The sequence below is a fragment of the Hylobates moloch genome, unplaced genomic scaffold, assembly GCF_009828535.3.
Source record: "Hylobates moloch isolate HMO894 unplaced genomic scaffold, HMol_V3 SCAFFOLD_5, whole genome shotgun sequence".
Lineage (NCBI taxonomy): Eukaryota > Metazoa > Chordata > Mammalia > Primates > Hylobatidae > Hylobates > Hylobates moloch.
The window spans coordinates 3,774,158-3,800,994 of record NW_026652280.1 but is presented as its reverse complement, the minus strand read 5'-3'; the positions used below and the strand labels follow the sequence as shown (position 1 = coordinate 3,800,994).

At 46.0% G+C, this 26,837-nt stretch overlaps 1 long non-coding RNA gene across 1 annotated transcript in view; it reads right to left on the bottom strand.

The window, feature by feature from the left end:
* Window positions 1–7,052: 7,052 nt before the first annotated feature.
* The window catches only part of LOC116468461 (uncharacterized), a 44,341-nt gene continuing 24,556 nt past the window's right edge, over window positions 7,053–26,837 (bottom strand). Inside the window, exons 2-3 of the long non-coding RNA XR_004248062.2 lie at window positions 8,351–8,461; window positions 7,053–7,622 (exon numbers count right to left, since the gene is read on the bottom strand). This is a non-coding gene — a long non-coding RNA (uncharacterized LOC116468461). The remainder of the gene's footprint in view (window positions 7,623–8,350; window positions 8,462–26,837) is intronic.

The following is a 26,837-nucleotide window of genomic DNA, read 5'->3' as shown; positions in this document are numbered from 1 at the left end:
GTCCTCTGCTGTCCTCTGGGGAGAATGCATTTGAACTCATCCCAAAGAGCTGGTTTTCTACCCTGGAGGTCTCCCATGGCTACTGCGAGAAGAGAGCCATGTCCCGAAAGCAGTGATACTACAGATTGGCAGCCACTGCAGAGATGCGGAATGTCGAAGAGTGTGTGTGTTGTAAGGGATTCTTAACCCCTCCCTAGCACCCACAGGGGCCGTCCACAGCCTGCAGCTTGGCCGGGAGGGGGTTAATGCGGGGCAGCTGCCTGGCGGGGACCAGCTGAAACAGATCAGCTAGGAACCAGCCTCCCCTCTGCATTAACCCTCGAAGGCATGCAGAGACCCAGGACAGAGGCCAGCCTGCTGTGCTGCACCTCTGCCTCATTTATTCAGGGGAGACACACACGCGTGTGTGCATACACATACACACACACAGGGTTCATTTTATCTCCTGACCTCTTCTGCCTCTTCTCCTGATTCGAATGAGAAGTTCTATTTCTAAACACAGTGCTTTCTCACTGGGCTATTTTTGTAATATAGTATGCTGAGTTGCTGCCTTAAAATATATATATATATAATATATATATATTTGCACACACACATGCACACACACAACAGGCGTGCAGACCTTACAGGCTGATGATTCTGCCTCTTGCCAAGGGAATTCCTGGACAGACACTGCTCTGAAAGAAAAACCCTCTGGTTTTGGAAGTCTGGCTGGGCAAGGCAGGCGGAGGTCATGGAGGGGCCGGCGTGATGGAATCCTCGGTGCAGCGGCCTGCGCAGCCCGACACTGGCATGGACACTGGGACGCGTCATGCAACATCCAACCAGAACACACTCACGAGGACAAACGTGGGCCCACCTATTTACCATCAGAAAAACAAAATCACGCTCTTTCACTTTGAAAGAAGGGGGAAGCTGGAAAGTTATTATTTGAAATAAAATGGAATTTTAGGATATTATTTTCTTTAATATCCCTTTTATTTCCCTGTTTTTCATTTGAATTCTGGTGTAGCCCGCATACAAAGAAATTGGCATTCTCTGCCACCAATCAACTTTTGAGTATTTGGCAACGTTATGATTTCAGTTCCATACACGACAGCTGAATAAAGGAGTTGCAAACCCAGAAGAAAAGCAGAGTCCTGGGTGCGGGGGGAGGGGGTTCACAGAATTGCATTTCCAAGGGATCCAGTGCCCAGAGTGCTCCATGCAGCACACACCCACCCTCAGCACGTTACAAATGTGTTTGCACTATCAATAAATCATATTTCTAGCACTGTACTAATTACAGGGGCGGCAATGCATATAATAAAAAGTTTATGCCCATCGTGCTCGGCACACACCCCCTCTGGGATACTGTTTAGCTCATTCGTGATTTCTGCTTGTGAAGACATTCATCCAAAACATGCCTTTAATTGTAATGTCAAACATGAGAGCAAATCTTCAGAATCAGAGAGGCAGCATCCCTTCACATCAATTCTGGTGAGATTCAACTTTTTTTTATTCATTGTTATTAGTCACTGTATTTCTGGCACAAAGCGGGATTTGGTAGCCAGAGAAACTGAAACTTGGGTGGCAAAAAGCAGTTGTGGTGGCTCCTCTCTTCCCCAGGAAAGAAGCGAGCCTTTAAAAGATATTTCTCAGGAAGAAACGAGCGATCCATATAGTACAGCCTTGTGTGGAGCAGAAAATGAGGCTGCGTGCTCGCTCATGTCTGGTTACTGCAAACTTAGCATCACAATGCCCGTACTGCCAGGCCCTGAGCCTCCCGGGAGAGCATCCCTGAAAACCCCAATGGAACAAGAACAAGAGCTGCTCTCTCTCGGAGTCCCTGTTCCACCGCCGTGCGCAGGGAGCAGGGCAGAGGCTGGCATCGCCTCCCGCTGGGGCCTGTGTCTCCGGGGCTCATATGAGGAGGGAGATTTGTGAATGATGGGTATGGAGAGGCAGGACTTGTGTTGAAAAGGAATGTAAAAGGAGCGAAACAACTTGAAATTTAGAATCAGAATCTTGATGTTCTTTTGTAGACACTTTTGTAAGTTGATTAAAGGCTTTCAAGGCACGTCCTTGCAGAATGTGGAGAAAGTTAAAAAGGAAAAAAGCAAGTGCCTCCCTCATTCGCCTCTGCTGAGCCTGTGTGGAAGGCAGCCCACCAGCGACACACACCCTCAGGATGCCTGGCTCTCTAAACTCATAGGAGAGCTGCCATTTGCTCTCAGACGCATTTGCTCTCTGAGGTCTGAGTCAGGGAAGGAGAGAAGGGCTCTAAGCAGGATGCAGAGCTGCACACTCGGCTCAGAGAGCCTCCGTGCATGGTCTGAGGACATGTTCATGCTCAGAAGGGAAGAGAACAGCTCTGTTTCTACAATTCTGTGGGGTTTTCGGGGGGCCAGTGGGAGCGCTGGGAGGGAGGGTGGCAGGGCCAGCCATGTATGGCAAGACTGGGGGCTTTCTGTCTCATCCCATGCTCCCCCACACTCGCAGAGGTGCTCTGTGAACTCTGGACCCCCAGACAGTGCAGCCATGACATGGCTCCAAGGTCCCAGAGCCAGGCCTCCCTTTTGGGAGGCCTCCCCTTTCCCGAAAGTGGGCGTGGGGGCAGAGCACATCTTAACGCTCACAAACAGGGGCAATGAGGCATTTGATCCATGGCCTCTAATTATCTGTACAACTTTAATAGTCTTCGAGTTCATTATCTTGGAGATGAGAAATAAAGGACCGAGTCATAGGCATCCATATTTTAAGTTTATTTATTGCCTGCTGAAATCAAAAAGCAGGGGAAGAACTCTCAAAACGGCCTGTGCTAGACAAAAAGAGTTTGCTCCATTCCAGGACTGATTGTTTCAGGACGCAGAGAAGGACAGACAAGTCCCAGCTCAGAACAGGCTCTCAAGGGGTTCCTGGGGGTCTCCAGGGACAGGACACCAGGATGGCCGGCAGGGAAGGCGGTGGCCTTGCCCGGAGAGCCCACTGGAAGCAGTGTGGAAACAAGCTCCTATGGGTGGGCGACTTGCTGTCTCTCCACCCCAGGCAGCATCACGTATGAGCCATTAAGTAATGACACAGGGTTACTACATTGAAAAGATGTCTTGTAAAATGTTGTACACAAACACTGCTGAAGAACAAACAGGAGGCCGGAAACGTGGCGCTGAAGGCTGGAGGCTGAAGGCTTCTGGCAGGGCAGCCCTGGGAGGGCCGATGCTTCCCACTCCCTCTCCTTTCACGATGTTATGAACAACATGCTCTGCTTCTCAGGAAGAGTTGGAGGACGGAAACAATGAGGAAAGGGGCAGAGAGCATGCTCGGGGAGCGGTTAGACCCCTTGACTAGCTCCAGCCAGGGAGCGGTGGGCCTGACTTCAGGGCAGATGCCCACTGTTCCTCCACAGTTGCGTCTCCAGTGTTCCAGTTTAATTACCTTCTTCACTGCTGCTTTAAATGAAGACTAAACACCTTCCCCTTGTATCCGTGCTTATACACGAAGCCAGCAGTCAAACGGCACCGTTTATTATGTCTCGGCTCCTATTCTGTGACTTCTTCTCCCTCTTTTAACCTGAATCTCTAACCTATTTTAAACATGCCATCCCCCACCCCCCCATTAACAGAAGGGATCCTTTTTTCTCTTTCTGTCTTTCCCCCTCAGTAGATGAACTTTAAATGCAATCCTGCGCTCCTCCTGGCTGACCCGCCTGCTGTGAGTAATTGTCTAGAGAGAATAGGAGAATCTAAGAGCTTTTGTGAAAGGGAATAGAGAAGACAGACATTATTATGATTTTGAATCCGGAGCTCTCTTCTTTTCTTTCTTTCCTTTTATTTTTTTTCCTGGATCTAACAGCTGTTTCCCATCACAACTGGTGTTTGAAAGACATTGCAAAAATGACTGTATCCGTATCACAATTAGTTTCACAGGCAGCTAATAACTTACTTGCCATCCATGCCTGATTTAATCGGGACAGCCCTGATTTACGAGTGTTTGTCCCAGTGTCCAACCCTCTCTGCCAGTTCCTCGGGGTGGGTGCCCTTTGGGGTGCTGATGGAGGGAAACGCCCCCTCCAGGGCTGCCTGTCCACCAAGCAAGGCGAGGATGGGACCCTGGGCTTCTTCCCAGACAGGAGAACCCCAGACCCAGAGACCCAAGAACTGGGTGGGGTGAGGCAGCATCCCATGGCCACACCCACCCCTCCTGCCCGCGCCCCACTCACCTGCCTCCCTCTCCTCCCCAGCACACAGCCCTCTCACAATTTAAGGTCAAAGATAGTTCCAAGCTTCACATTCGTTCAGACATAAAAGCCCCAAGCCTTTGGTGGGGAGGCTGCTGTCAATGGTGCCAAATTATGCGTGTCTAGTTTTTGTGATGTGATCTACTGCCGTTCATTAGGGACTGAGCTGGGCCCATCGACTCATTTTTCTCAGGGCAGCGAGCTGGTCTGTAGGGAGTCCCAGTGCTGAGAGGCCAATCCGTCCTTTGCTCACTCAGCAACTTTGCTCTTTAAATTTTTTTAATGAAAAATTTTAATGCAGAATAGAGGAATCAGGCCTTGGACATAGAAGTGAATGAATCAGATCTTGCAGGAACCAAGCCCTGGAATACATTAATATATAGTGGGTGCAGTAACAACTATGAAACATTCAAAAATCTGTCTGGCAGGGCATGTCTCCTATCTTAAAGTGTCACTGCTGGGCCTTAATTACACACGTAAGAATAAGGTAAGGGGGCGTGTCACACTTCGGAATTTTAGAAATTCACATTGTATAAAACACTGCACCTCCACAAGGCTGTGCAGACCACACTAACGTGTCAGAACTTCCCTCTTCGGCAAACATACAAAAGACTCGTGCAAAGATTAATGGAAGTTAAATACAACGGGCTAAAAGCAATGCTTTTGTGTTCCTAAGCGACCAGAACTGGGCCAAGGAGACTCAGAAAGCATTTAAATATCCCAGTAATGGATCCGTGAGGAATGAAGAGGCTTGTCCTCCATTCAGCTGCTCCAGCTGCTTCAGCCCATCTTGGCAACTTCTGGTGGCAGGGAAGTGACAGGCATCAGGGCGGAGGGCAGGGCAGAGGGCAGGGCAGGCGTCCTGAGAGGTGGGCACTGTGGATGCACCAGCTGGGCCTTTGAACAGCCATCTCCTGTGCCGTCCCCTCAGGGAGACCTCTTCCTAAGGCTCTCCATTCTAGGGAGCAAAGTCCTGTCCCAAGGTTTAGAAAGCAAAGTCCTCAAGACTGCTGCCAGTCAGGCAAGACCAAAACCAAGAGAGTTTCCCCGAGCCCCCAGGAGGGCAGGAAATTGGATGGACGAGCAGGCGTCTTGCAGAAAGCTTTTCATCCCAGCACCCTGTCCACAGCATCCCCATGGAGGCCCAAGTGAAACAAAGGTGAGGACAAATACCTGCCCTGTAGTACCTGAAATGGCCATTTCACCCAAAGCCAGGGACGCTGCCTGCTGTTGTACAAACTATACACACACACGTTCCTGAAAATACGGCATCAGGTGGTGACTGCGTAGACAGCGCACTCCAGCCTGCACAAGAGCCCCTCGTCAGCTCACAACTATCTCACAGGCTCTCAGGCTCGGCAGTCACCACCCCTGGGAAGCAAAAGCCTCCGTTCCCGACAGTCATCACAATCTGTTTCCAATTACCAAGAAAAGAAAGGAAACATCCTAAAGATCCATCCTCACGGTGTTAAATGGAGCCTTTGGTTTTATATGTGTGTTGCTAATGAGCCCATGTTTTTGGAGAAGCTATAACAGGAACTATGGGGGACTTAAGTCCCCTTTTGTTTTGTGTTTTTGTTTATCGGGCGTTTTCTTTTGCGAAGAAAGGTCAGAGGTGGGGGACAGTATTCCCTTATTTGTTAGGAAGGCACTGAGCAGAAAGAAGTTTCGTAAGAGGTTATTTCAAAAAAATTATTTAAAGAGAAAACAAGACTGCCATCCAATGCCAGAGATGGACATCTGAGATGCTTACCAGCCTCCAGCTTACATTTGGCATTATTTCTTACATTTTTCTGCATACTTTTTTTCTCCATGTGCAAACACAGGCCAAGTTTGGTTGTTTTGGGGCAGTGCTAGGATTGGACTCTGCACAAGTACTGCAGTCAAAGAGGAGAAAATACAAGAGAAAAGTGACCACCAATCCATCTCACTTGGCATGTTTATATGTTCTTTTAAGCAAAAAAAAAAAAAATCCTGTTTACCAAATGGAGTGTCAGGAACATTGTGTAAAAGAACACTTATCTGTGAAACTTTGATCTTTCTCTGAAGCACCATTAGCAGAGACTCACAGGATGATTGCTTGGGAGCGGGGGCAGGCAGAGGGGAGGGTGGAGGCAGGGAGTTTTCCAAGGGGGAAATAAAGTTATTGTGCTACCTATGGTCACATTTAGAACAGAAATCCTGTGAAATCCCAGGAAGCAAGCTGAAGCTGGGCCACTGGCTGGGCAATGTCACCGCCCAGGCCCCCCGCACCCACAGAAACATGGGCCAGGGCCCAGCTTCAGTCAGCCCCTCACTAAGGCCGTCTCCAGGATGCATAGTCCAGCAGCTCTGGGGCAGGGCAGAGGGGCAGCCCAGGCTCCAGCCTCCTCCCCCAGAAGCTGGAGAGCACTGCATGATTTGTTACTCAGATCAGGAAATCAGAGGCTTATGAAATTTCCAGTTACTTTCTGTTTCATCTAGGCCTGGCAAAAACAAACAGAAGAAGAAAGAAAAGAAAAAGGAGGGACGGAGAAAAGGAGGAAGGAAGGGAGGGAGAGAGGGAGGGAGAGAGGGAGGGACGGAGGAAGGAAGGAAGGAAGGAAGGGAGGAAAGAAGGAAGAGAAGAAGGAGGGAGGAGGAGGAGGAGAGAGAAGAGGAAGGAAGGAAGGAAGGAAGGAAGAAGGAAGGAAGGAAGGAAGAAGGAAAGAAGGAAGGAAGGAGAAGGGAAGGGGGAGGGAGGAAACACTCTCATATGATTAGTATTTCCATATCCAGCTTAATTCGTTAATTTTTAAGGAAGGGAAGGGAAGGGAGAAACACTCTCATATGACTAGGATTTTCATGTCCAGCTTAATTCTTTAATTTTTACCTGTAAAGGAACAAACAAAACCTGTATGTAGAAAATAAATCTTAGTTTGTACTATATATGTTCAAATTGGAAATGTTCAAGGAAGAGCAAGGAAGAATTAGGGAACTGACAAAAGGACTTCACGGGAAAGCCTGGGGATGGTGCAGCTCAGGGCAGAGAACAGCGGAGCGTCCCCAGTCAATTTTTGCTTGTGTGGCAGCACAAGTGGCGCTCACTGGAGGAGTAGTGTTGCCCCTGCATGTGTCTTTGGAGGATCCAGAATTCACACGAGTCTGAGTTCTTCAAATGTTGCTGATGGCATTGCCTGGTGAGAGAAGCCTAATGATTGTGGAAATGCTTCCATTGCACAAAGGCTTCCATCAGGCCCTGGCTCATCAGCCTACCTCACTGAGCACCCACATTTCTCTTCAAACCTCCTGGACAGGGCCCAGCACACTGGGCAGGAGCCGAGTTTCCGAATGAATTCCGTGTCCCTTTTGGAAGTGTTTCCCATGCACCTTCTATAGGTCAAAGAGGGTTAGCCACCAAGAGCTGTAGAAGCCTAGGGCATAGTCTCTGTCCATAAACAAAACAAAAGAACGTTCTTGATAGAGGCCAAAGAGCCCTCAAGAACCATTAGTGGAAGCAATAATTCTATATAATAAATTACCAAAAACGTGACACATGCAATTAAAAATGGAAGCCAATGGATGCCAATAGGAAGTACTGGCCAGGATGGTGAAGTCATTGAGAGCAACTGTGAGGGGCAAAGGCATCAAAGAGGCCTTCAGAGGGCAAGTGACTTGGATGATCAAACATTACAGATCTGACGTAGGGCCAGGGCCCTGGGTGCCCAGTGAACACCGTCTGTCACACTTCCAACAAAAGGCGTGGAGTGCCACAAGTCAAGGAAACCAAAGGGCCCATGAAAAAGTAAATGTAAAGCCGGGCACAGCGGCTCCAGCCTGTAAACTCAACACTTTGCGAGGCCAAGGTAGGCGGATCACTTGTGGTCAAGAGTTTGAGACCAACCTGGCCAACATGGTGAAACCGTCTCTACTAAAAATACAAAAATTAACCGGGTGTGGTGGCACACGCCTGTAATCCCAGCTACTCAGGAGGCTGAGGCATGAGAATCACTTGAACCCAGGAGGCAAAGGTTGCAGTGAGCTGAGATCGCACCATTGCACTCCAGCCTAGGCAACAGAACCAGACCCTGGCTAAAAAAAAAAAAAAAAAAAAAAAAAAAAAAGAAGTAAATACAGAAAGCTACCCGGGCAGTGAAGTGGCTTGACACCCCTTACCTATTAGGGGATACTGGGGATGCAGATAAATTTCTCTGAGCTTCTGTTGCTTTCACTGTAAAATGGGAATTCCAGCATCTTCTCCCTGACCGCAAAGGATGCTCTGTAAAGCTGCAATATAAACAGAAAGCAACAAGGATTTATCAGTTTAGTTGGAATCTCGTTTCAATGCTACTAAAAGTAAGGTTCTTTCATGTACTTGAGTTAATCCAAAGAACCCAGCGTGGTTAGTATTTTCAGCAAAAGCCACAGAGAAGTAAATACAGTGCCTCAAATCTCCCAGCTGTAATGAATCAAGGACTAGAATTTGGTCTTCTATATTCTTTTTACAACATTATTTTATGAAAGATTCTAAGTTAGACTCACAAGAGTTCAAACAATTCAATGTTCTAAGTTGTTACTTTCCACTGACAATTTACTAAGAATCAACTCAAAAGCAATGTGTATGCCACGTAGCTAATACCCTTCCCTCCATTTCATCTTTGCTACAAGACAGAGGGTGGCAATGCTAGGCTTATCTGACAAATGATGAAAGTAAGGTTTAGCAATTTTTTTTTGAGACGGAGTTTCACTCTGTCTCCCAGGCTAGAGTGCAGTGGCACAATCTCGGCTCACTGCAACCTCCACCTCCCGGGTTCAAGCCATTCTCCTGCCTCAGCCTCCTGAGTAGCTGGGATTACAGGTGCAAGCCACCACGCCTGGCTAATTTTTGTATTTTTAGTAGAGATGGGGTTTCACCATGTTGGTCTGGCTGGTCACGAACTCCTGACCTCAGGTGATCCACCCACCTCGGCCTCCCAAAGTGCTGGGATTACAGGTATTAGCCACCGCGCCTGGCCAAGTTTCAGCATTTTTAACAAATTAGCCAAAATAGCAGCTCCAGAAATGTCCAGAAATGTGCCAGAATTGCAGAGCAGATCTATCTGCCTCCAGTAGCCAGTGCTCTTCCCTGTCATGAAGCCAGGGTCACCCCTCAGGACATCTAGTCACCCCACAAAAGATCACAGCTAGCTTATTAGCTGTGTGGCCTTGGGCAAGTCCTGTGGTCTCTGTCGGGCTCCTCATCTATAAAATGGGTATGTTAATAGTATCCACCTAAGGCTGGGTGTGTAAGTTAAATTAAAATTTTAATTTTAACTTTTAATTTGAGTTCAATTAAAAGTTAATTCAATTTAAGTAATTAAATTATATCTATTAAAATGAACCGAGTTAAAGTTAAAATACTATCTACCTAATGCAGGCAGCTTAGTGTGAATTGAAGGAAAGAAAATATGTAAAGGGCTTAGCTTAGAACAGCGCCTGGCACATTTTAACACTTTACAAATGTTTGTCTTCAGTAGTGACAGTGTCATTATCATTACTGTCATTTTTATTATTATTTTGGTTGTGGCCAAGAGAGTTCACTCAGGTTCACACTACTGATCTGAAAAGTGTTCTGTGTAGGTTTTTAAGCAGTGGTCAATAAAAATGTGATTTTGAAATCATTTCTTACAATGTCCTATAAATTCCACCTACATTTGATACATGTGAATATTTGGCAAACTGATCAAAGTCTATCAACTGCCCTTCGTGCTGCTCATAGTGCTTCATCGCCAGCAACTCAACCCATTTTCAAAGGTCACCATATCCTGCAATTCGACGTTTACACATGGAGCTGCTGCTTTAACCCAGACCCCTAGCTCTGCTTCTTTAGAAATCTGACTATGCCCAGGGTCTGATAAATCGATCAATCAACTCAAATCAATGCACTAGGAACTCAGATGTGTGTCGTTTTCAGATTGGTGGACACACTGGACAGTGCCCAGGATGTGTCCGGTGCAGTTGACCACACACTTCTTCTTGAAACCCCACTTCTTTGTTATCCCAAGAACCCACCTCTATTGTTGCTCCCCGCTAATTCTTGGGTCATGTGTTCTTGGTCCTGGTCATAGTTTCCTGTATATCCAGTACTTAAGTGGATCTCCATCCCAGCCTATTTACACACTGGATGCTTTCCTCCATTCCAATGGTTCTAACTCACTCCACTTGTAGGCTGAAGACCCCAAAGTTACCATTCCTTGCCCTTGAGCTTCTACATCCATCCACCTGTGTGATGCCACCCTTATAAAGCTGAACTTTGCATCTTTTCATCATGCCAGTCACTCAACACCCAACCAGACCTCAAGCATTCCTGAGGGTTGGACTCCCGTCTCTCTCATTATCACCACTACCCGGTTCACAGCTTCATTGTCCCTTATCTGGACTGTTGCAGTAGCCTCATACATCATCTCTCTGCCTTTAGAATTGCCCCTTCCAATCCACCCCCAACACACACACACACACACAGACATGCACACATTCACACACACACACGCGCACACACACGCACACACACACACGCACAAACATGCACACATGCAGTCACACACACATTCACACACACACGCACACATGCACACACACACACATGCACACACACATGACCACCCTAGAGGTCTGCCTCAGACACTCACCAGATTAAGCCAGTCTCTGCTGAAAACCTTGGTCTGGACCCTATCACTACAAGACAGATCCTAAGCCCCTCTGCATGTCAAAGGACCCTCCAGAACCCACTCTTCACAGGTGCAAATGTCTCATCCTCCACCCTCTGCCTTGACCTTTATCCTTCAGTCATCAGGAAATGCTTATGATCACCAGCACAGCCTTCACCCCTCAGGCTTTCATGCTATTGAGTGTCCTCCTTTGTCCACTCCTGTGCTGTTCAGTATTGTTGCCACTGGCTACATGTGGCTACTGAGCACTTGAGACGTAGCTGTACGTGGAAAAGAGACATTGCATTTTGAAGGCCTGGTGCCAAAACAATGCAAAATATTAACATATTTCATATTAATGATATGTTGAAATGATGATAAGATTTTTGATATATTGGCTTAAATAAACTATATGATGAGTATCAGTTTCACTTGTTTCTTGTTACTGTCCTACTACGAAGATTCATAGTAGATGCATACCTTGGGTATGCAGCTCACATTCTATTTCTACTGAGCAGCCGTGGTCCCGTCCACCTTCTCTCCATGCCTCCCTGACTTCTCTTTTCTTCACCCATCAATATCCTTCACATCTCTCATGACAGCTTATCAGCTCTCTCAATGAGCCCTTCTGACATCCCGCAGAACTAAAACAAGCACCTTACTCTGTGCTAAGACACCCGTGCACACCTTTATCCTTGCATGTTTCACACTGAAATAATCTGGTTACTCACACCCTACTAGACTGTAACCTCCTTGAGGGTGGGCATTATACTCAGTTACATTAGTATAAATGCATTCATACCTTCAACAAATATTCCTTAGACATCTGCCATGCCCCAGCACTGCTAGAAATTCATTCCTAATGGTTGACACAGTACTAGCCAGGAATAAGGAAGAACTAAAATAGGTAGATTAAATTTAATGAGTATTGAAAGCATCTTAGGAATTGGTAATTATCAAATAGTCTACTAATCTAGAATTAAACTGTTTATTTCAATTTAACAATATTTCCTGCATGCACACCTCATTACATGCTTCAGAGAATGCAAAACAGAATATTCATTCATGCACTCTTCCCTCAAAGAGCATTAAGTCTAGTAGCAATAAGATACAGGAATAAATAGGTATGATAGAATACAGAATATAAATGTTGTGAGAAAAGTTCAATGTCTTATGAGAATGCAGAGAAGAGAGACTCTTTGGCCGGGCACGGTAGCTCACACCTGTAATCCAAGCACTTTGGGAGGCCAAGGCAGGCAGATCAGTTGAGGCAGGAGTTTGAGACCAGCCTGCCCAACATGGTGAAACCCTGTCTCTACTAAAAGTACAAAAATTAGCGAGGTGTGGTGGCACACACCTGTAGTCCCAGCTACTCAGGAGGCTGAGGCAGGAGAATTGCTTGAACCCAGGAGGTGGAAGTTACAGGAAGCTGAGATTGCTCCACTGCACTCTAGCCTGGGCGACAGAGTAAGTGAGACTCCATCTCCACAAAAAAAAAAAAAAAAAAAAAAAAAAAAAAATCTTCAACCATCTAGAAAGTCAGAAAAGACTTCATGGAGGAGGCGAATTTGAGATGGCACTAGGAAGATGAATGGGATTTTGAAGGGAGGAGTGGTGATGGGGAAGGAAGGAAGAGACAGAGCACAGGAACTCAGGAGAGAGGGACAGGGTGCGGCCTTGCCAGGACTGGGTTTGGTAAGAGGCTGATGTATGTCTCCTAGACATACATTTGCTGGGGCTGCCATAACAAAGTACCACACAGTGAGTTGCTTAAAGCAACAGGAATTTCTTCTCTCACATTCTGGAGGCTGGAAGTTCACAATCAAGGTGTCAGGAGGGCCACGCGTCCCACAAAGGCTCCAGGGCAGAGTCCTGCCTGGCTTCTTCTGGCTTCAGGTGGTGCCCAGCAATCCTTGGAATGGGCACCTTTGCTTGCTGCAACGTCACCCCAATCTCCACCTCCGTCTCCAATGGCCATCTTTCCTCCATGTGTCCTTGTCCAAATTTTCCTCTCCCTAAAATATCATTAGGCCAGGCGCAGTGGCTCACGTCTGTAATCCCAGCACGTTGGGAGGCCAAGGCAGGCAGATCACTTGAGGCCAGGAGTCTGAGACCAGCCTGGCCAACATGGCAAAAACCCCATCTCTACTGAAAATACAAAAACTTAGCTGGGGGTGGTGGTGCATGCCTGTAATCCCAGCTACTCGGGAGGCTGAGGCATGAAAATCACTTGAACCCAGGTGTTAGAGGCTGCATTGAGCCAAGATTGTGCCACCTCACTCCAGCCTGGGCGACAGAGGAAGACTCTGTTTCAAAAACAAAAAAAAGTCATCAGTCACTGGATTAGGGCCACCCACTCCAACAAGACCTCCTCTTAACTTGATCACTATGCTTAAATGGACCAATGTGACCCAATCAAGTTCCAATCCATAGACTCCAGGGCGCAGAGCTTCACCAAACCTTCTTCCGGGGGACACAATTCAACCCACAGCAAGGAAAACCAGGAAACAAGGATCAAAAGGAAGCATGGGGCCAGACCATGCAGGACCGTGAATCCTAGCACAGGATGGTGAGGCTGATATGCAGGGAAATAGTTGTTTATGTAAAATCCAAACAGGACTGAGATCTGTCGAACACGAAGAGCTGAATTCCTTACCATCTTTATCCTGCTGCCCTTAGGCGAACGGTGGCCACAGAAGGTGCAGCACGGAAAGCAGGGCATCCTCCCACACACCCATGCTCTGGTTGTGCTTTAGGTACTCGGGGAAAGTTCCGAGGTCACTGGAGGACTCTGGCTCTTGGAAGTCGTACGTTGTAATGACCCAGCAGTGGCTGAGAGAGCCATGCTGTCTGTGTTGAGTGCTGTGGTACTGACAAGACCATGTAGACTTGATGGTGCCCTGGGCCACCAGGGCTCAGAGGACAGGAGCCATGCTGGATATTCACGTGGTGTCTGATTGCACAATTCCGCGAGGCCAAATCGAGCCCTGTCTGCGAGTATCCATTCCGTGCCTTATTGCCTTCCTGCTGTGTAGCCACTGCCCGGCACTTCCCCCATCAAATCCCACGAACATTAGGCATAAAAATACATATTAGGGTTTTTTAAAGTTAGGAACTTTCATACAAAATTAACCTTCATCAATTTCTAATTAGCGTTGAATCACTCATAACGGGCATTGCAGGGACCCTGTTTCACTGAACAACTGTCACTTCAGGATGCATTAAAATTTTCAGAAAAAGAAAAGCACAGCTACATAAGAACTTATTTAATGCCCCTGATGGCTTGGTAAATTTTAATGAGAATGTGCTGCTTAAAGAAGTAACCCACAAAATGTATACAGCCTTGAGAATGTAATGATATTTTCAATGCACAATATTTTACATCTCACTTCGGCCCGCCCCTCCTTGACCCACTGTTCACTTGGACAGACATAATTTTGTGCCCTAACACTGGATCTAATGCCTCGCTCACTGGCCATATAAATATGTGAGCCCCTCCAGCCCCTTTTCTGAGGAGATCTACAAATAAGTACGCAGCCGTTTCTTCCAAAAGTTTATCTGCATTGTCAAGGTGATCCCTTTAAAAGACAGACTTGAAAGTCTGGGTTGGTTGTGAGTGTAAAAGAGGGCCCTGCCGCTCCAGGAAAGTGTGGTTCATCGTGGGGAGAAGGAAAGAATGAGAAGATGAATCCTCAGCTCCCAGGCCTCCATCACGGCCCAGGCTCCCCAGCGCCAGGGGGCCCCACTGGCACAGGCCTCCTCGGAGCATGGGTTCCCCTCAAATCCCTCACCCAGGGTGCAGCTGCTCAGCTGCAAAATCCTTCTTCAGTACCTCCCAGGAAAACTGGGCCTGAACAGTCATGCTCCTGTGTAAGATAAATACAACTGGCTATTATTCCTGGAGCCAGAATGCCACGCGGGGTGTGGCGCAGGGCAACCAGGGGGCTGAGGGGAGCCCGCAGCCCCCTACACCGGGGACTCAGAGTGATGGTGCCCTCTCAGCACCATGAGAACCTTCACAGAGTTCAGTTTATTTTTAATGGGGATTTGGTATCTGTACAATAATGACTGTAAATATGCAAGCCTCTAGAGAGACGAAGTGGCCAGGTCTCTCCCAGACCCTCCAACCACTTAGCCACCGCATTGGAAGCTCATGGGGAAGACACCTGCCTGGATTTTATCAGCAAAGCCTGACTGCCCAGCTCACTCTGAGCAGCGTGTGCGCTACACCCTGGTGCAATCCCCTTTCTGCTCACTCCCACGCCCACCAATCATCCCCACTCCTCTCCGCCTTTCCAGGGCACCAAGGAACTCAGAGGACGCTGTGATTCCTGTGAACTTAGACAAGAAAAGAGGCCCCCTCACCCTGTGTCGTCGCCTTCAATGAAGATGCTGCAGAACTCGTACAAAAACATTCCAGGCAACCCAGCTCCTGCGACGCAGGTCAGGCACCGAGGGTGCTGGTGACATCTTGTGGTGGAGCCTGTGACAGCTGCTGCTCACGCCTCCCCGACACCACACAAGCTGTCCAGGAGCAGCCAGCCCTGTCGCTCCTCATACATCAGCAAGGAGGCATCTGGGATCTGAGGGCTGCTGCCAGGATCCACCGGTGCACCCACCCGAACCTTCTTTGCCCACCTGGCCAAGCCTCGCCACTGGCAGGCCTGCCAGCTCCTCTCCCAGCAAAGCCCTTGGATTGCGGGAATGATTTGTTTGCCGTTAAATCACAGTGGTACCTTTTGGTTAAATTCATACAAAAAGATTCTTGTGCAGAGTGGCTGCAGGCAGTATTTGTGAACCCTGAACCCTGTAATGAGAGCGTTATTGGAAGCATGAGGGAAGCCAGCAGAATGATTTAGAATGTGTCCTCAGAGCAGAGTGGAAGTCCGACTTCTCGCAGGCACAGAGTGATCCGGGGACAACAGGGAATTGAGGTGGGAAAGGGGTCCCCAGTACCCATTTACTTTCCCTCTCATGTTTCTTCTCAACACACATTTTATGCAAGTGATTTGGAGATTTTTCTTTAAAGCAGTGGGTTCTGGGTCTGGATACTTTCTGAGTCATTGATGCTTAGAAAAATGCAACATTATTTAATCAAAGCAAATAGTATAATGTATTCTTTCAAAGAAACCATATTTCATGTTTGGAGCCTACCAACATACTGAACACAAATGACCGTGCTTCGCCTTGAGGATGTCCTGTCTTTTAAATCTGATTCCCTAAACACTACCCATCAGTGCTATTTGCAGAGATTATTAGAGCACATTGTCTTGATTACCAACTCTACTATTCTAGCACTTGCATAACTATTATTTAACTTACCTTTAAGGTAATCTTTCAATATGGGAAATGGGGATATTGCCATAACCGTTTTTTTCAACAGAATATACTGGAAACCAGAAAGCATTTTCCTGCAAAGTTACACAATTAGTGATATACTAAGAACTAGTAAACCAACTCCTCCTTTCGTGCTGGGGCTGGCACCTCCCATAAATTCCAGCCCTCTCTCTCAGCAACTTGAGGGTGAGCCTGTCCTGCTATTGGCAGGAGCAGACCACCCTGGATTGCAGAAGACCATGCACATCTCAAAAGAAGGATGTGCAGAGCTCCGGAAGTGGTCCACGCTACCCTGACTGCCACGTGTTGTGGTTCAGATTGTGCACTGCACAACTGGGCATGGGGGAACTGTTATACCTTGGTCTATGCAAATGGCACCTCCTAATGTGGCACCGTACCCAACCTGCACCGCCATCAACAGCAGCTTCTGGGTGTGTCTGACACTCTGAGCCTCGACCTGACTGCCTGAGATGGAGCCCTCTCCCAGAAGGGGTGAGGCTGGGCCTTCTTGTTTCTACAGGGCCCTTTGATGACCAGCCTAAGGTGCTGGCTTCCCAGCTGAGGATAACAGAAAATTTGACAGCTGATGCCCCGAGGGACTTCTCTTTCCTATTCAAGTTTCAAAACACAGGGGTTCTGAGGAAGCTTGGCTTCTTCATGCCAGAAAACATGTAGCTAGTACCCTCAAGTCCAGATTGCAAAATGCCAAAGTCTGTTGCATGCTTAAGCACTGCTGAGTCCTCCTGTGCATTACACACAGCTGAGGGTGTCACCCCAAAACAGCCATTCAGTGCTTTCACAGGTATTGTTTGAAATCCTGTAGGCAAGAAACACTGGATATTACATCGAAGGATCTGCTTTTAACCTATTATGTGGGTATCTTATTGTCACAGCACCAAATAAAGTTGAATCCACAGCTACAAAAGAAATTCCAAAAATATTCAAATATGTCGATGACTTCTACATGCATTCTGTTCTCACAACCTACTGTCCTGTGGTCCTGAGAGCATGCCGGCCAAAATGGTGTTGTAGCATTTTCTTTTCAGGAATGCAGTGGCCTGTGGGGTCTGCTGCACATGACTGGCTTGAGCTTTGACCCAGCTTGCTCTGGCACATTGACAGTAGACTCTGAAGTTAGTTATGGTTTAATTTCTTCTTCTCCCTGGATATAAATTTATGAATAAACTGGAACTCCCCACTTGGAGAGAGGGAGGAGCACTCTAAGGGTATCTATCATGCGTACAGAGAACTTCCCAGACATTCAACTCGACATCAGCAGATAACTGTACAGATGCAGATACCTCTGGGAAACAGTCAAAAGACTACATTTTTTTAACAGAAAGGATTCAGTCAAAATGTTAGCTGAGTAATCTGCTAATAGATAATCACACAATACAAAGAAAACGTTTCAGTAAATACTTTGGATTTCTTTCTTCTGCCATAAGTTCCAAAAATGACGGCAACTCAGAATGAAAATGATTATTTGTGGCGGTGGTATCCCAAGTACCCTGATTTGATCATTACATATCATATGCTTGCATCAAAATATTGAATGTACCCCACAAATATGCACAACCATTATGTACCATATATTTTTTGAAAAATGGTGTTTAATCCTAATGCACCAAAATTCGCTGTTTATTCCCAGCACATTGATATCATTTATGAAGCCTCCCCTCTACACAGGATTCTGTTTGGGTGTGAAAATACTGACCAAAATTGAGGCAATACAGTCATTGCTCTTAAAAAGCCTAAAATCAAGAGGAAGACAATAAACATATGAACATTTTAACTGGGACTGACAGTGAGAAGGGGGATAGCCTTGACACACAGCAACAGAAAACACCACCAGGACCAAATACAGAGAAATGAAGCCCCTCGGGGAACTGAAGCACTAGCATGCCACCCCCTCCACTGCACTGAGACACGAATGCGCCTCCCAAGATGAGTGGAGGAAGAGAATGGAAATAAAGATGAGGGAGGAGGAAAAGCTAAGAGAAGAGAAGCTGAACAAACATAACCAAGCTCCTTATTTGCACATCTTAAATAAAGGGCTAATCTGGGTTCCTCCTGCCAATTAAGGTAAATGCGGAAAAATCTGATTTCTGGAGTTGGATGCCGACCTCCCCCATCTCTCTACTGCTCCGTTTCGGAAAGCACAGCTAACTGAATGATAGATGGTGAAGTCACTTGGGCAGTAGCCAGGAGCTATCTCCTTCTGTTCTGAGACCTGCATCCAAATTTGAGCCTGTGAAATGGCTTGGGTGATCTTAATTTGACAGTTGTCAACATTTCAAAATCATTGCCAAGTTCAACCAAATGGAAGTCTTTGATCAGGCATGGCTTTCTGTGTATGTGTGCATGTGAGTGTGTGTGTGTGCCTGTGTGTGTATATCAGAGAGTTGCCAATCTGAGCCCAGATAATACACCTGTGCACCCTTCTTCCATCATATCTCATTAGCATCTCTCTACATGATGAATTCTGTGGGAGGGTAAGAAAAAAATGGCACTTCAACTTCAATAAGTTTGGTCCAAGAAGGAACAAAATATGCACATAAAAATTTTGGATAATGGATTCATTTAAGCATCACAATCTGAAAATAAGTACATTATTGCACAAAATATAAAGAATACAAACTTGTAGATAAAACAGGATATAATCATGAACAAAACACTTCTTAGTGTTATTGACTCAGTGCATACATTTTTCAGCACAAACATCTCAGCATAAGCTAAATTTCAGAAGCATTTAACCAATTCAGCATCAGTAGAAAAATCATTAATAAAAGTAGATAATAATCATAAAAACAAGGCCTGGTGTGGTGGCTTGCACCTGTAATCCTAGCACTTTGAAAGGCCGAGGGGTGTGGATTGCCTGAGGTCAGGTGTTAAGCCTAGCCCTAACATGGCGAAACCCCGTCTCTACTGAAAATACAAAAATTAGCTGGACATGGTGGTAGGCGCCTGTAATCCCAGCTACTCTGGAGGCTGAGGCAGGAGAATCACTTGAACCTGGAGGTGCTGAAGTTGCAGTGAGCCAAGATCACACCACTTCACTCCAGCCTGGAGTGAAACTCCGTCTCGGCGGGGTGAAAAAACAATGAGATTTATCACATACAAGATATCTCATTTGAAAATGAAACTTTTGGCACAGTAAATATGACATCACCTTAGGGAAGTTATTGAAATAAAAATGAAAAAATATCTAAATCCTCCATGTAGGGAATATAGCTGTGGGTTTAAGAATCTTTTTTCTTTATTCTCTAAGGGGCACTCACAGAATCTAAAGGTCATTTCTATTAGTGCCACATATCAAGAAAGCATTACTAGAAGATAAAGGATATGTTTTTGAGGCTTTCCCTTTTTTTGGTTTCAATATGTTGAAATGATTGCTTCCCAAAAAATTAAAGTCTTCATAAAAGTTGTGGATGTATAAACACAATGTTTGTTTGATAAAAATAGGTCAGAATGGCCTATTTTTGGAAGTATCTAATAAATGTTCATGGAATAAATAAATGGATGGCCAATGAACATAAACAAATCCATATAGTTCCATAAAGCAATAAAAATGTTTTTAAAAGCTGAGATTTCTGGTTAATTCTATGGTAAAAGTATTTCCAAAACTGTCACCAGTTGAACTGTGCTAAGTTCATAAGTTATGGAGATATTGCCAATGGAATTTGACATCCCGTAATCACCTCACTGGAATAGTAACTAAGCATCAATCTCTGAAAAGGTCTAGAATCTTGTCCAATAATCCTAATCAGAGCCTCTGAATAGCTCGGCCTCTGGAGTCAAATACTCACCTGTGATTTGTCGCGAGGTGCTTCTTATGCAGATGTGTTGACCAACGTAAGGATCCACCTGTCAAGAGACACCAAAACTTCCTCAACTGCCTTTTTCACCTGGCCTTACATGGGTGAACCTGGAGTGACCAGATGTTTTTTAGAACTGCCCCATGACTCAAGGTAGAGTCATGCACCTCCATCTTGTGATTCTATTGCAGGGCTAATTAAGTTTTGTGAAGGAAAAAGAACTCATACATTATTGCAATGGTTTAGAGAAAGAAGTTTCTTCATGGCCATGGATCAACGTTTCATATTGATGATGGCCATTCATTGGAGTGCCTGCAATGGTCACAGGGTTCCAAGTTTTCCATCAGCAACCAGATATGACTGCCCCAAATAGTCAATGAACTCCAGAAAGTATAGAGATGATTGTACCCATGATAAAAGTTTTGCATGTTAGAAATGGAAGGAATTATTAGTAATCCTACACATTTGTATGCCAATATTTGGGGGGAGTTGATTAAACTTTTTGAGATAATTATAGATTTGCATGCAGTTATAAGAAATAATACATAAGACCAGCACTTTGGGATGCCAAGGTGGGCAGATTACCTGAGGTTAGGAGTTCAAGACCAGCCTGGCCAACATCAAGAAACCCAGTCTCTACTAAAAATACAAAAATTAGCTGGATGTGGTGTCGCATCCCCATAATCCCAGCTACTTGGGAGGCTGAGGCAGGAGAATCACTTGAATCCAGGAGGCAGAAGTTGCAGTGAGCCGAGATCATGCCACTACACTCCAGCCCAGGTGACAGAATGAGACTCTGTCTCAAAAAAAATAAAGAAAAAAAAAGAAAAGCAATAATACAGAGGATCCCTTGCACTCTTTCTCTGGTTTCCCTGAATGGTAACATCTTACAGAACTAGAGTGCAGCATCCCACCAGGATTAACCCAGCCGGGATGCAGAACATTACCTTCTCCACGACTCTCCCTCCTTTCACCCTTTTACAGACACACCCACGTCCCTCCACACCCACCCCATCTTTACCAGTGGAAACAAGCTGTTCCCCATTCCTATAATCATTTCTAGAATATTATGTCAATAAAATCAAACAGCATTTAACTTTTGAGTCTGGCTCTTGGAAACAAAATAATTCTCTGGAGATTTGTCCAGATTGTTGTGTGTATCAATAAGACTCCAGTTTATTGCTGGGTAATGACCCAGCAATGGTGTGGCTGCTGCTTCTAGGGTGAGGTTACTATTAACAAAGCTGCTATGAACATCCATGGACAGTGCTGGTGTGAAAATACATTGCATTTCTTTGAGATACATGCCCAGGAGTGTGATTGCTGGATTGCATGTTAAGTGTGTGTTTCATTTTTTTAAGGAACTGCCCAACATTTTTCTAGAGTGGCTGTACCATTTTACACTCCAACCAGTAATATATGAATGACTCCATTTCTTTGCATCTTCACCAGAATTTGATGTCGACCCTATTTTTTTATGTTAGCCATTTTGATAAATGTGTAGTGATATCTCATTGTGGTTTTAATTTGCATTTCCCCAATGGTTAATGATGTTAAACATATTCTTGGATGCTTATTTTCTATCTGTATATCTTCTGGGGTGAAATAGCTGTTTATGACTTTTGTCTGTTTCTAATTGGCTTGTTTACTTACTGTTGTGTTCACTCCCAACTCACTGACTCCTCCTTCCCCTCGTTCATCCCTTGAGCCTGTCCATTGAAATTTTATTCCACTTATGGTATTTTTCACTTTTAAAATTTCAGTTTGCTTCTTTATACTTTCTACTATTTTGCTGAGGCTTTCTATTTCTTTGCTGGGATTTTCTATTTCTTTTCTCCGACTTTCTGTTTCATTCGTTTCAAGTGTGTTCATACCAGCTCATTGACACATTGTTGTAGGGCTTCTTTCAACCCATTTTGGATAATTCTAACACCTCTGACCTTTGGTTTTGGCAGCTTCTGATCATCTTTTTTCATTCCATTTGGGATCTCCCTGATCCTTCATATGACAAGCGGTTTTCCATTGAAACATGGACATTTTGGATATTGTCTTACGTGGCTCTGGGTCTTCTCTAAACCATCCTTTTAGCTGGCTCCCTCTGGCACCCCTCCAATGGGGAAGGGAGCCACCACCTCATCACTGCCAAATGAGGACAGAAGTCCAAGAGCCTCAGCTGCACTCCACTGACACCCAGGGTGGGGCTGGTCATTATGGTGGTGGAGATGGTTTCTGCCGTCCCACAAGCCTCTGCTGATACTTTCCTGTCCAGAAGGGGCTGAAAAGTCAGGCATCTGCTCCCTTCACAGCCTTGAATGACACCAGCACTCTGACCCCAAAGCAGAGGGGCAGGAAGGGGCCTCCTTACCACTCAGACTGCCGAAGACTGGGCATCTTAAACCACAGACAGTAATTTTCTCATAGTTCTGGAGGCCAGAAGTTGAAGATCAAGGTGCCAGCAGAGCCCAGGTCTGGTGAGGGCTCTCTTTATGGCTTGCAGACAGGAGCCTTCTTGTTGTGTATTCATATGGACTTTCATCTCTCTCTTCCTCTTTTTTATAAGGACACTAATCCTGTAGGACCAGGGTCCCACCCTTATGACCACATTTAACATAATTATCTCCTTGTAGAGCCTGTCTCCAAACACAATCATGTTGTGGGTTAAGGCTTCAGCATATGAATTTTGGAGATACAATTCAATGCAGGGCAGGAGGGGAAGTCCATGTTCCCAAAGTGGTCTGCACTGACACAGGCATCATTGCCAGCCAGCGGGATGAAACTCTCATCTCCTGGAATGCAGCCTTCTCTGACACCACCCTAGTGGGGAATTGGCTGCCTCAGTCCACATGTCTAGGTTCTCCACCAGGCCTTTTCTGGTTGGTGGGGCCACAGTTTTCTTGCAGTGTTTCACTGATGGAGTGGTTATTGTCTAAAAGTTATCTGTTGTACTTGGCTGCCTCTTTCCTGCTCCTCTGGCAAGACAGCAAGTTTTGTAGGAGCTGCTTTCATCTGAGCATGTTGACTTTTCCAGGTTGCCAGCTTCTGTAGCTCTAAGTCTGGGATGTATAAGGCAAAAGGAAAACCCAGAAAACCCAAGGTCACTGGGATGCCAGCCTCCTCTCTCCTGCCTTCCACAGTCTTTTTTTTTTTTTTTTTGAGACGAGTCTTGCACTTTCGCCCAGGCTGGAGTGCAGTGGCGCGATCTCAGCTCACTGCAAGCTCTGCCTCCCAGGTTCATACCATTCTCCTGCCTCAGCCTCCCGAGTAGCTGGGACTACACGCGCCCAGCACCACGCCTGGCTAATTTTTTATATTTTTGGTAGAGACAGGGTTTCACTACATTGGCCAAAATGGTCTTGATCTCCTGACCTTGTGAACTGCCTGCCTCGGCCTTCCAAAGTGCTGGGTTTACAGGTGTGAGCCACCGCGCCTGGCCAGTAGTTTATATTTCTTAAAATAATTTTAGAAACATTTGTTTTTAAGTGTATTGGTATAAGTACATTATTCTTTTTTTTTTTTTTTTGAGACAGAGTCTCGCTCTGTCACCCAGGCTGGAGTGCAGTGGTGCGATCTCAGCTCACTGCAAGCTCCACCTCTCAGGTTCATGCCATTCTCCTGCCTCAGCCTCCTGAGTAGCTGGGATTACAGGTGCCCGCCACCACGCCTGGCTAATTTTTTATATTTTTGGTAGAGACGGGGTTTCACTACATCCTGACCTTGTGATCCGCCCGCCTCGGCCTCCCAAAGTGCTGGGATTACAGGCGTGATGCACCGCACCTGGCCCACATTCATCTTATGTGTGTTGTATGTATCATGTCCAGCGGGGTTAGTTGTGCTTAATGGGAGGAATAGAGAAAACTATATTTACCCCATATTTCCAGGCACAGAAGTCTCAATCATTGTTTGTTAAGGAGTTCCAATTAGTTGTCAACATTTACAAATTTTCTGTAACTCTGTTTCTATGTTTTCTTAAACAATCAGAAACACTATTCCCTGAGAGCAGCAGAGGCAAGACCTACGTCACGTCTGCTCCCTTGAAAAGGTCACGGTTACTCTGGTTGCTTCCATTCCCACCTGAACATTCACACACATCGATTACTGGCCCAGCCCTCATGGAGGAGGCTGAGCCAAGCTTGAATGAGGGTCTGGGCTATTGCTGGGTGTGTCAGTCAGGGTTCAGCCAGAAAAATAGAACCACTGGAAGAGACAGACAGACAGATACAGATAGAGAGAGATGGAGAACTGTGTGTCAAGAATTGCCCTGTGTGATCATGAGGCTGAAAACTAGATCTAAAATCTCGTAGGGCAGGCAGTCAGGAAGGGTGGCCCCAGTGCAGGGTGAGCCATGAACATCTTGATGCCATTTGGAGTCCAGAGCAAGGAATACCTGAGCCTTCCTGTGCAGGGCTCTGCTGACCACACCCACCAGCATGCTCCACTTACTTAAGGTCAAGTGAGAAGGATTCAATGGCATCTGCAAAATCCCTTCACAGCAGACCACAATGAGTATTTGGTTGAATAAGCAGGCAAAGTGTGTGCATGCTACACAATGGCAGCTCCTCCTGCCTCCTGTCCTCATCCAGCCTAGCTTAGTTGACTTCAATAAACATCACATGGGTGGAGGGACAGGCACACCAAGGGAGGGCTAGCATCCTGCACACTCACTTCCACATGCTGTCACTCCTTTCTCATCATCACAGACCTAACAAGCATCATACCAACCTACACTCATTTTAAAAATTTTTCAAAAGGTATCACTTGCTCCACTCCTAGGTACATACCTACAAGAATTAAAAACAGGTATCAAACAAGTACATGGATACACAGGGTCACAGCAGCATTGTTCACAATCACCAAAAAGTATAAATGACCCAAATGCACACTGACGGATGGATGGATAAACAAACTGTGGTATAGCAATACAACGGAATATTATTCAGCCATAAAAAGGAATGGAGTACTGACACATGGTACAACATGAATGAACACTGAAAGCATTATGCCAAGTGAAATAAGTCAGACACAAAAGATCATATGTTGTGTATGATTTTATATATTGTGTGACATACATTGTGTGATATATATCATATATTGTGTGATATTTCCACAATAGGTAAACCTGTGGGGACAAAAACCAGACTAATGGTTCTAAGACTAGTGGGTAGGAGGCAAGGGAGATGGACTGCTGACTGGGTACGAGGTATACTTTGGGGCAGGTTAAAAGGTTTGGGGACTAAATAGGGGTGGTGCTTACACAACATTGTGAATGTATTGAATGACACCAAAGCGTGGACTTTAAAATTGTTAATTATATGCTAATTAACATAAATGTATATATTCTAAACAGTATCACTTTAGGAAAATGTACTCAGAGGAAGAAAGTTCTCCCTGCTACCCTCTCTGTGAACCTGAAATACCTAATGCAGGCCCGACCTTTCACATACGAGGATGCTAAATCACCTGCCCCAGGCCAAACAGGTAAGGAGACAGAGACAGGGCAGGGACATCACTCCGAAAAATGACAACTCTTTAAACACTAAAACTGCTTCTCTCTGCTAAATATGGTGAGTGTGTGGTGTTGTTTATATTATTTCTGGGAAAGCACATTTTTTTTGTTGTTGATTGGTTGGTTGGGTTTTTGTTGTTGTTGTTTTGAGACGAAGTCTCGCTCTGTCACCCAGGCTAGAGTGCAGTGGCGCCATCTCGGCTCACTGCAAGCTCCGCCTCCCGGGTTCACGCCATTCTCCTGCCTCAGCCTCCCGAGTAGCTGGGACCACAGGCACCACCACCATGCCCGGATAATTCTTTTTGTATTTTTAGTAGAGACGGGGTTTCACCGTGTTAGCCAGGATGGTCTCGATCTCCTGACCTCGTGATCCGCCTGCCTCGGCCTCCCAAAGTGCTGGGATTACAGGCGTGAGCCACCACGCCCAGCCAACCACATGTTTTTAAGAAGAAAATAAATGCCACCACATCTGCCTGCCTAGTCAAATTTCTGCTCATGACACCTTGAGGCTCAAAGGTAAAGAGAAGAAAGCTGGAGATGGAAAATTTGAGAGAAGCCTCGCAATGTAAAGAAAGGAAGAAAGTCAAGGTAAACCCCACGAGATAGTAAATCCACTACTGCATTTCTCCAAGAGCCCTTTCTCTTGAGCTAAACCTAAACCTCGTCGAGGCGAGCAATGCGCATCTGTGACTTCAGCAATAATCAATGGCTGTCTCTGATAAGGAAATCCAGTCAGGGGTCCAGAGAGTAGAGGAAGAAAAGAGCAGTCACTGCAGGGCAAAAAGCAGAGGCCACCCCTCTGCACCAACCCAGACTCCCAAGACATTTGGGGAAGAAGCTGAGAGGCTCAGCCATGGGCCACAAGCACAGAGCACTGTGTTGTGCTGCTGTTCCCATGACTACATTTGCCCCCAGCCTGGAGGAAACAGGATTTCATCTCAAACTTGCTGCTTTTGTGAAAGTGTTGACCAGCATGCCACCCTCCACACGACTCCCTGCAGAAGCACAAAGGGAGGTAGGACCAATTCTCAGAAGCAGAGGTCAGCACAGCATCCTGGGGTGGAAAAGGTGGATGTATGAGGCAGAGGAAGTGAAGGGGCTGCAGGGACAGAGAGCGACTGGACTGGAGCTCAGGCTTAGGGGGACCTACTGCTTCTTGGGGGGTTTCAGTTTAAAGACACACTAAGTGGGGTGAGTTAAATGCTCATGGAATTGGTCAGGCTACGGATTTGGTATTTCCTATCCCTTTCCAAACAGGAACTTACAAGGAGGTTTTGTATTTCACAAAGCTCCCTGGAGAGGGATAGTCTATGCTTTTCTTT